At 35.6% G+C, this 13,798-nt stretch overlaps 1 protein-coding gene across 5 annotated transcripts in view; it reads left to right on the top strand.

Annotated features, from left to right (window-relative positions):
* B3GALT1 (beta-1,3-galactosyltransferase 1) overlaps nucleotides 1–13,798 on the top strand; it is a 202,842-nt gene that overhangs the window by 130,750 nt on the left and 58,294 nt on the right. The gene's annotated exons all lie outside the window — the stretch shown is intronic.

Consider the following 13,798-nt stretch of genomic DNA (forward strand, 5'->3'; position numbering starts at 1 on the left):
GACTACATAGGACTCATTTCTTTGCAAAGGTAGACAAAAATTGAAGGCAGAGTTCTGCTGTTGTGCATAAACATTGGGAATGAATTTGAGTAAAAACTCTGGGATCATCTCTGTAAGCACCAACAGTAATTAGGGTAGAGTGAGTGTGGTGTGGTAGAGGTTGCCAAATGGGAAAATAACAGTTTGGTAAGGAAGGATGTTATATTTTCAAACTTATTAAAATGTATTATAAACAATCATAATGCACAGAAATAAACTCATTGGCAAGGGTCCTTCCATCAACCAGCACTTGCTAGTTTTAAAACCACCAGCTGCTAAACCTGGGGTAGTTTCAAAAACAAGTTTAAAAGGTAAGTGCCAAATGCCCATTACTATGAAAAGCTGTATATTGAAAGTATATATTCCAGACAGATTTCAGCTTTTAATGGGACCAAAGTTACTCCTGCATCTATTGAACAATGTGAAAAGCATTTATAGTGGCAGAAGGTAGGAAGATTAAATAAAGGTAGACAAATTAGTTTAGCTCATGGATTTAAACAACCAAAAGCTAAGTTGTTAACATGCAACACTAGTGCTACAATCACTACACAGCTCAGTAATGCAAAAACCTTGATTTAGCTTATGTACACAAAGGCCTTTTATTTTCACCTATCTAAACAAGTCCCTTTACTGACAGGATTACAATCCTGTGCATTAGAAGTGAATGCAAGATTAGACTGAGCTGGTTTTCATTTAGGGCATTTCCCTAATCAGTGCTGCACCAGAATTTTGTTTTAACTTAGTCATCCATTGACTATTTTGCTATTTTACAACCTGAAAATCAGCAAGTACTGCAGTTCAATTGCAAGCCTTGCTTCACTGCAGATTTCTTTGAACAGTTCATGACTACTGCATATATCAGTGCTATAATAGCTGTAAGAAAAAAATCCACAGGATTTTACCTAACATTTTGGAAAATGAAATTAAAAAAAAAAGAATTCAAGGATGAATATGCAAGAAGTGATCCAGTGCTCCTATAGATCTGACTGTTACCACTTACAGGCATGTTGATTTACCTCACTGCTGGGGATTTGTCTGTTAACTTTTTCTCACACAACACCATTTATTTTTACTGTTGACATATTTACATTTTAAAACAATCTAGAGAGTCAGATTTACCTCTGTGTCTTGCTCAATGGGAATAAAATTCAAACTGAAACGTATCAGCTATTTCTGCTGACACCTAAGGTATCCATTCCCTTCCCTGATGTCTCCATAACTCTACTTGGATTTATAAATCCTGCAGTTTACTTGGTGTAACAGACTGTTTTGTCACCAAACTTTGTGATTCTGTTAAAAATCACACAATATTTTATGAAGTGTTTGTCTTAAAATTTTGGGTCCCTCAATCAAAAGTATTTGCAAGGAAATCTTAATCTCTTCTGGTTTAAAATTAAAACTGCACTTTTAGGTTTTACAGGGTTTAAAGATTATTCTAAAAATAAGCTCCCATACTTTAAAAAATTGCACAAATAATACATAGTGTGAGTAAAACCAGAAGTGACCTGCTGAGTGTCCTAGAGCAATGAGTGGGACTCACTTACATGCCAGATGGATAGTCAAGGCTGAGAGGCCAGTTACGGACACTTGGCTGGCTGCAGTCGAGTCATAGGGGAAAAAAAAAAAAAATAACACAAATATCTAGTTGAATTTTATGAACACAGGACAATTGACACACACAAACATAACATGATCATTTAAAATATATTAGCTACTACTAAAGACAGTATGAAATAAGCAAACTGATTAGATCACTGAAAGCTCTGCATTGCCAATGATCTCAGAGCCCACTGTTGGTTGCTTTCTATTTTTTAGCCTCGCCTTCATTTCAGAGCCAGATTTTAATCTGAGATCCATATATAGACACATTGCTTGAAATTAGCAGTACTTTATGTGTAAAAGAAAACGTACACGTCTGTAGATAATTTATTTTATATGCCATATCAGAAAAAGTGTCTGCTTGCAATGCCTGTGTCAAGCCATCAGCACAGAGGCAGATGTAGTGAAGAGAGTAATGGTGTTTTATGCCTCATCTGCAGCTGAGAACACTGTCAATTGCCAGAAAAGGTGAAGAGGGACATGGGAAATAGAGACAGGCAATAGAAATAAAGAGACAGAAGTTTAATAGCAAGTATAACAGAGAGAAGGGTATGAAATACATTTGATACAGGTGAAAGATGTCAGTTTATTGCTTTTTATTTATAGACCCACACAGATGTGTATAGTGCTTTGTCATATAAAAATTAAATTGATGCAGATAGCTCAAGGAGTGGAGACATGAAATCAGAATTGGTATAGAGAGAATACTAGAATGAGCAAAATTACTGTGGAAAGGGAACTGCTTTAACCTCTGGCCACTGCAATAAACACACAATCAATTCTTCTGAAGAAATATTAATTATCTTGCTAATGAGGCCTAAGGGGTCACTGTACACCTTTGGTGAAAAACATGTGAGAGACTACAGAATACATAAGAGAAGTCTCACCAGGCATAAGCATACCCAAAAAAAGATATCAGCTGGCACTACTTTCCCACATTCTGACCCCAAAGTAGAAGTACATGGTAATACTTATGATTACCCATCTGCAAGTGCCATTTGCAGTACCACCACCTATCAATTTCTTTGTAGAAACAAAGTTCTGTGCATATAAATTAACAGAATCACCAGATTGAATTCTGTAAAGTTAATTATGACACCATAACTTTTTTACTTTTTTTTTTCCCATTAAATACGCACAAGGCTTGTACAAAGATAAGGGATATATGAATTGTACCGTATGTGTAAATTTCCATTCACATAGGATATCTCGCCATAGCAATGCTTTGAAGTTAATGAACCTTCTCAGTCCATTATAGATAAAAATACCATGTTTCCACCTTTAGTATAGAATAAATGAATCGTCAGTTTTGTAAACAACTTACAAATTTTGTTTTTGATCCTGGTTCTGCAGAAACAGCAACAGTGATTTCTTTTCATACATTTCAGATGTATCATACTTGGCAATACACTTTGACTCTTCAAAAACTCCCCAACCAATTTTTTATTACTTTTCTTGATTTTTAAGAATGAAAACATAAGTACTTCCTTTTTCATAACACACTGAAGAGTTTATTTTTATTTCCAGCATTGTGAAAGAGTAATGGTTTATTACTTAGTACTTGGTAGGATGATGAGTGTTGTTTACAACTCTAAATTATTTTGAATTGTGGAAGTCTTTGATTCAGTTCCACAAAGCAGCAAAATGTTTTTTTAGTTTGGACGCATGAGACAATATGAACTTTCTGGAAAAAAGACAGCTTAAGAATATTTCTAATGTGAACTGTTTCAGTTGAGAAGACTAAAATGCATTTTTGTAAAGGATAAGGAGTTATTTTAACCTGTCTTTTTTCTTATGTTTTGTGCATTTTCTTCTTCATCTTTTAATGAAAGTGCTACGGCAGAGAATTCGTGTTTTACTTGAACACCAAACAAGAAGCAATCTAAATTATATACTCAATACAAATCTCATGCAATAATGATGAAATAAGTGTAAAATGACTGTAACCAAAGCAGATGCTTTATGAAGCAAAGTCTCCTCTAAATTCAGTATGTGTAGGCAATATCGAGAAAATGGAAATGCATTAAAAAAAGATGAAATTGTAGACTAGACTGGCCAAAAGTTTAAATAAGGCTGTAAAATATTATGATAAGCCTCTGTTTAAAATATAATTGGCTTTTGTCATTGCAGTAGGAAGCAGATAAAACCTTAGTGAGAGGTGGGGGAACATAACTAGAAGTGAATCTGGAATGGAATTATGGTGCTCAGCGAACAGGAGCCCAGTTCTGAGCCCCTCACCAGCAATGAGAAGTTCTGCTGACTTCAGCACTAGCAAAGAGTAACTCAAATAATTGTGGGCTGCAGGACCAGACCTTGGTCATTATTTAATCTAAACACAATAGAGCTCAGTTTAGTAAGGGTGGCATGAATTTTGCAATGAACTGCAATTTAACGAAGAGGTCAAACATCTGCTGCTGCTGCTAACTAAAGAAGCAACCACTTAATCTCAGGCAGTGTACAGATGCTCTACTGACAACATATAGTGGTCATTAAACAATAAATAGATATTTATAGTCAAGTTTATCCTTATGTTTTCATACAGACACTCTAAGGAAGATTAGTTTCCTGTATGTCTCTCTTTCATTTAGAACAAAACATGATGTTTTGTTCTAAAAAAATGAAAGTTTTAAGCATACTCAGTGATTTCTGATTCTTAATCAACAGCTTACCAGTGTTTTAAGTACAGGGAGTATTGCAATGACTGGAATTGATTCTGTTTGGTTTGCTTAAAAATATTGGTAGTGAATCTTACTAACTACTCTGGCTTGATTAAATGTATGGCAGAATTTAAGCATTAGAATGCCTATCCTCAGATGCAAGGTCATGCAATGACGTGTGATCCTATACTTTTCCTTTTGGATGGAGTCAAGGGAATAAGGTAGCACAAATGCCTGTGAAAGAGCTGTCGTGAAATAAATCATACATCTTCCTCTGCAGCAATAAATTCTTTAGCAAGCTGAATGTCGGGGGGGGAATAAAAGAGGACTGAAGAAAACAAACGTGTCTTAAACAAGGTCTTCACCATTCCAATAAGTTATTTATTTACACGTGCTCCTCCAATTTCTAAATAGGAGGATATAGCATGATAGCAATTCTGCAGAATACTACCATAAAATCAGATTCCTTATACAACTTAGCCTTTCTCTTTTGTGTATAACTATGCAGTATTCTGTATTTGTATCCGTCCAAAGAAGTTTTCTATGAAAATTCAAAAAGTATCTGAGGAAAAACAATGTGATCTATTAAACTGGTAAAAAGGCTGTCATTAGTCAGAAGAAAGTTTTATCAGAAATTCAGAACTGGGTATTTTTAAAATAATCTCACTCACAGGTGGTCCTATACTAATTGTATGCAGACTGACAAGCTGATCTGGTTCTTGTTTCTATCACTAGAAATTATTAATATTCAATTGTTAGAAGTAAATATTCCAAAAAACGTCTCCAGACTCACCATCCTATTCCTTCTTCACTGTTCTCAAAATCATTTTGGATGCTGTCAACCTTTCCTGTCTTCATGCTCCTATTCTGCCCCCCCCCCCCCCCCAAAAAAAAAAAACCTTGATATTGCAAGTTTTACTGTAAGTTGCCTTATTAATCACAGCATTTTTTCATATATTAAAGGAGACCACCCCACCCCACCCCTACCAAAACAAACAAACAAACAAAAACAGTAAACTAAAAAAACCAATAAGATCAGTTCCAGGAAAAAAAAAAAAAAAAAAAGCTTGCCCAGGGACTTTTTATTTCTTTTCTTTTTTTTTTTTTATTAAAAAAAAAAAAACACCTTTGGAATAAGTGACAGAGTTAAGAATCTCAAACATAAGAGCAGAAGTCATGTTAACAAATGCTTTATGTTTCTCTTCTTTAATCTACTAAGGCGCAAATCAACAAAGTGGAGTCCAAAGCAAAAATTTATTCATAACAATTCAGCAGCAGCACTTTTCTGTAAGAACCAGAAAACATTTACAGACTACTCAGTTCATCTGGGGTGGAAAGGAAAGGAGAATAACTTTAAAACAAACAAACAAGAAAACACCACAATATCTAACATTCTGTAATTATTTTCTAACTATAAAAGTGTTAGGGCTTTCTGACTCATGGTTAGCATGGTTCTGAAGGGAAGGGTGGCTGAAACGCACACAGCATCCTCTGCGCAGCCAGTCACAGCTGGGTGAAAGCAAACAAAGCTGAGGTGGGGATTCTGAACTCCCAGTGTCTGCCCCCCCCAAAAAAAACTCTTCCTGGCACATTCTTTTACCAGTTATACAAATTATATTATTGCCTTCATAATCTGCTCTATAATTTGAAGTAGTTTATAATGATGAGGTGAAAACAGACTGAGGTAACTATTTTTAAAGTTTTTGCATTATCTGGAATAATAATAATACCTACAGCTGAAATTTAGTATTCTCTGTTCATATACAGAGGCTGCCATTTGGTAGATCTTAGCAGCTGAAATAATCCATTAGAATAATTCATACATATTGCATATATATGGAGAACAGAATATATTTGTTTCAACTTGCAGCTAAAATGATGGAGTTCAGCTCATTTGCAAATGATCTGTTGGCTGACAGAAACAGAGAAAGAAACAATTTCTTGGCAAGAGTAATTTCCTAAATGGAAACCTTGCTGGATACTCAGCTCCTGACACATGCTCCAAAAGCAGTGAATAAACTGGGCATTTATTCCCATTTGTACTTGTACAGAAGATTGTGACCTTTCTTTTGACATGCATGTCCCACAGCTGTTTCACAATCATCCCATATTATGTTAATAAGCTAATATGTATGGACTCGATCTCAGAGCAAGACAATGGAACCAAAAGCACAGGGAGGATAGCTCAAGGAAGCACTGAAACTAGCGAGCCATTATTTGTATTGGGTAGAAATAAGATCAAGCACTTGTGTTTTGACCATGTTAGAGGGATTTGCTATTTCCTGCAACTTGTATTAGCCCTAGAACTTGGGTAACAGTCTTCAGTGCAGAATAGCTGAGGACTGGCAGGATATTTTTAACAAAGTCCTCTTCTCTGCTGTGGGTATATGTTCTTTCTCTCACTACATCAGAGCAAAAAGCCCCAGATTTAGTGCTTGTTGAGAGCCTTGTACAAGATTGCTCCCTTTTCTAAAAGCATTTCTCTGGGGAATTAAAAGTGATCAAGCAGTTTGAGAAAGGGCAATCTCAATCTGGGCTGAATACAAATCAGATGTATAAACCAAGCTGCGTATCACTTAGACTTACTGCTGATACTGACAGCAGTGTGGCCTTTTCCCTTTCCTTGGTCGATCTTCTCTTTGAGTCTATCTTATACATTTCAAAATAATAATGAAGATGTTCCTGACACTATGCTCTACCAGGTTTCAATGGGCTGGAGGGCTTTATATTAGGGCAGTCTTATTAGTGGCCATTACTTACAACCAGGATTTAAAAGCATCTAGTTTGCATGTTGCAAGCTTGTTTGTTTTCAAAAGAAATGCAGTAGTAGATACTAAACTGTCGAAGCTTAGTTTCCAAAGTAGTTCTATGCTTTCAAAATGATAAATGATTAAAAGGAAATAATTCCTCCCTTTCGACCTTAAGATTTAAAGCTTTTTCAGACAGATGGCTAAAGAAAACTGTATAGTTGTGTAGTTTATCTCCTACCTGGTTAAAGGAAATTCTATTTCATATTTTTTTATTCTGTACTCAGACTACAAAAGGGCAAAGCAATTGGTGGGGGAGGAGACGAAGCTCAATGATTACAGAGATAAGACATTTCGTAACATGTCTCAATAGAAAAAATAATAACAATAGCAATTGTGTTGACACTTCTGCAACTCAAAAAAATTACCAACAAAGTGAAAACTAGTAAAAGTACTAATATTTGCATCTGCATAAGAAGAGCAGTTCTAAAAGCTGTTTTAGATCACAAATGTTTCCTAATTGAAGAAAACTCAATAATGACTTCTCTTTTACTTCAGTTATGAAACCAAGCAAACCATCTTCCTTCCCATTTATTCCATTGTGTCCCCTCTGAACAATTTGCCTGATTTGTAGAAATTTCTTTAGAGGTGGAAGGAGATGCTGAGCTTTGAAAAGGTGTTGTTTATGAGTGAAGACTATAACCCAACTACTAGCACTCACCTCAATGCTTATCCTGAATGAGATAACACAGGGAACACAATCTACAGTCAGCTAACAAGGTTTAAAAAAATAAATAAAATAAATCGGGTTTTGCCACATTAAGCTCTAAATTGCATTTAACAGATTGAGGGATAAATTCTAAACAATCTTTATTCATATGAAGACAACACACATGATTTATGCTTTATTAAAATAGTAGGAAGCCTAATGCCTAAAATGAATATTTAACTAGAAAATCATTTTGAATATTTTCATAACATTAATATAAAAAAAATAAAATGAACCAGAATAAAATCTCTGACAGAGAGTCAATTCTAAGACATGAGTTAGACTTCTTCAGACTTTTGCCTGTGCTGCACCAAAATACACTAGTTATTCTTAGACTGCCTTTATGCAAGAAAACATCCTGATATAAATTTAACAAGCATGAGAATAATTAGGTATTCTGACCTATATTTCTTCATGTCTCAAATGTTTTGAATACAAGGGTGATTTCTTTTTGTGCTCTACAATTTTAAAAGTCTACTAATTGCAAGACATTCTAAAATAAACGTAAATTGCCTGTATGGGCACAATCCAATTTCTAATGGACAGGTGTTCATATAAAAATTCAACGGTATCAGCAACAAGCTGGCAGTTACTGGTGGGGTGGGTGCAGGGTGTTAAGAAATGATTTGGCTCGCAGCTGAACTTCCTATTTAACCGTGGTGATGATCAAATTAAGTCAAGGTCAAGTACAGGACAGAGCAGCTGTGCCATGCAGCAGATAAGGACTGCTGGTGTGTGTATATATATAGCAGATCTGTTTTGATTTTCTAATCATGTCTTGAAATCCCAGGCTGCTGCAGGAAGAAAAGTGGCCTCTTTGACTCTTAGCTTGTCCCTCCGGGCTCTCCAGGTTCAGCTTCCTTCCAGGCTGCCCAAAGCCCCAATGTTACAGCAGCCTCCTTGCCATTGCAACATCACTCCAATAAACTGCCTCTACAAGAAAAGCTTTGTAGCTTTTCAGTATGTCAGAATAACCAGTGAGTCTTCCCCCATTGAATAAGAAAGATCATAGAATCATAGAATATCCTGAGTTGGAAGGGACCCTTAAGGATCATCAAGTCCAACTCTTGACACCGCACAGGTCTACCCAAAAGTTCAGACCATGTGACTAAGTGCACAGTCCAATCTCTTCTTAAATTCAGTCAGGCTCGGTGCAGTGACCAGATGTTACTATCTCCCTAACAGAATAAAATGAGTGGACTGAGGAGCGAGAGTCTTGCCTGCAGGAAATTTTACTCACTGATGTAGCCCATCTGGTACTCTTATTAACCACTACAAACATATTCTTTCAGAATTGAGTGGTTTGGGGCTCTATAATGTTTTGGCTTCATAGTCTATGATTCTGCTGTTTCGGTAAATGAAAATAAATTGATTTATTGCACTTAATACACAGGTACCAAAAATGGTGGCTGTAATTTTTTGGTACCCATCTGTCCTCCTCTTACTCCATCTGTTTCCTTCACTCAGTGCACTGGAATCCTGCTTCTCAAAATGGAATCTAAACTCTTTGTGCAGCACTGTGTAAGTTACTTAGTTACCCAGCTGAAAGACGTTTTCAAGATAAATCATTGTCCTTGTACTCTGTAGAAGGCAACAGCCATTGATTTTGTTGTTAATATGTCTGAGCAATCCTTCTTTCAACAAAATACATAATTGTCAGTAAATTTCCTCTAATTTCAGATTGTGCACTTCAAAATAATATCATAAAGACTCATCATTTTAATCAGTTATTGATTATACCTTGGGGACTTTCCACAGACTTCCACTTGATACTGCTTTTAAAATGGTAAATACCTATATAACTGTATGATATTATAAGCTCTTGCAGATTTTTATAGCTAATACAACAGTACAAATGCACAATATTAAATTATTTGATTGAATTTGATATGTTTTTTTAAAAACTGTTGATTGACTTTTAAATTCTTTGATTAAGTTTAAAAGTTCTTTGGCCTGATGATAAAGATTTTGATTTGTCTCTTTAAACTAAATGTAAGTGTTTAAAGGAAAATGAAAGAAAGCCCCCCAACCCCTTTGCAAACCAATGTGGAAGTTACAATATTAAGGTTGAAATTAATCTTGGGGGAGGGAGGGGGAATTTTGCATAGTGTATTTCACCCATACAAAAGCCACTGCTAAAACCATTTTTACTATTGGATATTATAAACAAAAGACACTTCCATTTTTATCTCATCATTAAGGCAGCGTGGTAAATGAGGTTGTTCAAAGATCAGATCAAGAAAGGATTTTATATATATATATATATATATATATATATATATAAAGCTTGCACTTTAAACATAAGGCTCTTGGTATTCATGGTGTTTTTCTTTTCTAGAATACCTCAGTGCCTTAAGTATTTTGTTAAATGAATTTATATTTTTATTATAATCATCATATTAAAGGGGCAGAGTTAAGTTATATTTGCAATGACAAAAGACTTTTGACTAACACTGAATTTATAGAGAGCACAAGAATACTAGCATACAGAATACAGTTCAAAGGAACATGCATATAAACACTACTTTGTGGCCAGGGTAATATTAATTCATCTCGTCACTTTTTTTTTTTTTTTTTAATCCCATATGGTTTACCAAAATTTCAGTAGCTTAACTGCCTATAAGGATTTTATTGAATCAAAAGCAGTTAAGTCACCTAACCTCTTGAGGCACAGAAGAAGCCTTTTAAAAAATAAGGTAATTTAAAAATATGAAGTGAGAACTTAAGTTGGAAATTAAATGCTTTTCCAAGATGGAAAATGGAAACAAGTGCTGGTAATGGCATTTTGTAAAGTAGAAATTTCATGTTAGAGATCCATTATAGTGATGTAGGTGACTAAAAAAAGAGAGGATTGCAATTCTTCTAATCATTATGTGTACACTTAAATATATATAGCCCATTTCTCCTTTCTATGGAGAGAGTTTAAAGTACTTACAAATGAAAGCAGAAAAAATGAATGCCCGGTATTAATCATACAGAAAAAAAATCAAGCCTCTGTACATCCTGTGGTCTTTTAAAAAGCATTAATAATATACTCTTTGTATAAAAAGTTAAAGCAAGAGAACATGAGAAATGTATGTGAGAAAACATGCATCTTTTTGACACCTGCAAGCTACTTCTCTTGTTCTGCTCTATAAATGGAAATTAATTACGGAGAGACTAAAAACACAGTAATACCCTAGAAAATAAGAGAGGCTGTCTTTTTCAAATATACTGAAAAGAGTGAGAGTAAATCTGCATTACACAGATACACGACCATTAAATGCATTTGAACAGCAATTCTTTTTGCGTCTAGTCTTCCTCCTCTTTTAAGCAGCGCTAAGCTTCCACTAACTTCACTGAAAGCAGAATCAGGCCCTGATGAATCCTTTCTCTAGTAGTATTTGCTGGCCCACAGAGCAAAAATATTAACTGCAAACGTCAAAAACTGTACTGGCTCTAGTGGAAAAAAAAAAAAAAAAAAAAGTATTCAGTCTTCTAAATAAATGCCTGAGCTCTGACTTTCGAATGAAAACAGAGATCAAGTCAGCTCTCATTCATGCTGCTTTCTTACTCAGTCAGAAACCAGTGACATGGGGAGTGCTTAGTAAAATAATCCATTCCTTCCTAGGAATTTGATGCAAGTTTTCTTTTAAAATAACTTTATTCTGCTCCCTTGGCTTTAAATATGGCTTCAGAAACAAGCATGATCCAAGGCTAAATTCCAAACCCCAAAGTTGACACAATATAGGGGTCAGCAGTGAGGTTGAAATTTTGAGTTCCTATGCTGAATCAGTCCTGTCAAGGTGGGTGTTACGGCTTCTCGGTTCCACAAAGTGTCTCAGCAGCCGCGACCCAGTGGACAATCTTTGGTCAGTAACATGTCGCAGCCTCACCGCAGAAGTGCATATCATGTTGTTTCTTAGAGCAAAGAGCAGCCTGTTTATATGTGGTGAAAAGAGGCTTGAAAATGCGAAACAGAAGGTAGTTTGGCCACTCAGAGCTGGAGAGTGCTATTAGAGGGACTGCAATGGAACCAAGAGTGTAAAGTTATCTTCCTGGGGAGCAAGGAAAGGAGGTAGCTGGATGGAGCCTCAGAGCTCAGAGGAGTTAAAAAGCTGCATCCTCGATTTCAGGGAACTGAATACAATTGTGGCCTTTACTTTCAGACATCTGCTCTAAGAGAAGAGAGATTAAGAAGCCAGAAATTATTACCCTTCACAGGCAGAGTCACCCAGGAATCCGATCTGTATGATTGCAACTACTTGCAAACATTGATCCACCAGGACACAGCACTGAGCTGCAATTCACATAGTTTTAGCACCACCACCACAACCCAGCAGTAAGGAAATCTGTCCCATTAGAACAGTGTACAATCTGACAATCTGCTACACTACTTTACAAAATCATCACGGGAGGAAATATCTTTATATTTGTCTTAACCTACCATCTGTTCACACAAAAAGTCAAAATGTATGAATTTACATACAATGTTTTGCTGCCCAATTGCAGCCATTAACATTATTCCTTTCCCCCGCCCTTTACCTTAAGAGAGACTATATCACTTCAGTAATAGCATATACTTTTTCTGTGGGAAAATAAATAAATAAATAAATAAATAAACCAAAGAAATTGAGTATGTATCAGCATTAAAAAAGAAAAAAAAAAAAAGAAAGAAAAAAGAAAAAAAAAAGCATACTCTGGGATGAAATATACAACCCAGTGCTTTCTCTTTGCTATTTACTGGTACCTTGAAATAAGTGCAGAATATTTGCACAAATATAGGGAGCACTCAATGGCAGCTGGAGGAAGCACTTGAGCACTTGTAGTCTAGACTAGTCCAGGTCTGTGCCTTCACAAACATATTTCAGATCAAATAGACATCAGCCTAATTAGCATGTACACAAATTCAAATAAATTTCACATTCTTAGTCCTAACTTCCTGCTTCAGTGCAACATTGTGATCTATTCTAAAGTGAGGACAGAATGAATCATGTAAGCCTAAGTGGATGCATTGGCAGGCTAAATAAGGAATAGGCATAATTGTTTACAGCAAATGTAATTAGATCACAAGTAATGTGTTTAAACACAGTAGCAATTGTTTAATTCCCAGCTACTTGAGACTATGAGACCATTACCTGAAAATTCAGTCAATGACTTTTGGTTTACACACAGCCAGACTGCAGTATTTTAGCTTTCCATGGTTAACTGATCAGGACATGTTTTTCTTCCACTCTTGTTTTTAGATTTTATGGTTAATGCCAAAAATCTGCATAATACTGAAAGCTGAAAATGCAGTGTGAGATAAATGGGATTTAATAATGAAAAAACAGGGCCTATTACACTTTTTGGTCATTTTTCATATTTAATTAACTGCAAACTTCCACTTCTGAATTTTAATTCACTGACAAATAACTTCGTTAACACAAAATTACGATTGCCTGTGGTGTTCCACGTCCTTTCAGAAGGCCAACTTCAAAAACCTACAGACTTTGGGGGGAGAAGGTAGCAAGAGGCAAATGCACAAAGCAACTGTAGCTTGCTTCCCTCAAAGCAAAATTCACCATACAAATTCAAATTGAATGTGATCTTGGAGGTGAGAAGGGAACAGGGATTACATGAAGCAAGTTGTGGGAACAATGGTTGGATGAAATACAGAGCAACCATCTACACAGATTTAAAGAAAAGAAGAAAAATATTGACAGCGTATTCATATATAGCCTTTTCAAAGAGATGGAAATATTTTGGAAGGATGAAATAGGATTTATCAATCAGCTGTAGGGATATACCTCTTTTCTTGCCGCTCCCCTTATGCATTATCAGTAGAACATTTTTATCCTTCTCAAAGTTATGAGCAACAGTACTGATGGCATGATCATGGCAAAAGCTGCTCAGCTATGCCTGGTTCTCTCTGTTACTGAATAATCTACTGTATCAACGTAGTGGAAGATTTCACATTTTGTTGATGTAACTTAAGATCTACAACAAATTCTCTTTTATATTTAGTT

This window comes from Anas platyrhynchos, chromosome 7, assembly GCF_047663525.1.
Source record: "Anas platyrhynchos isolate ZD024472 breed Pekin duck chromosome 7, IASCAAS_PekinDuck_T2T, whole genome shotgun sequence".
Classification (NCBI taxonomy): Eukaryota; Metazoa; Chordata; class Aves; order Anseriformes; family Anatidae; genus Anas; species Anas platyrhynchos.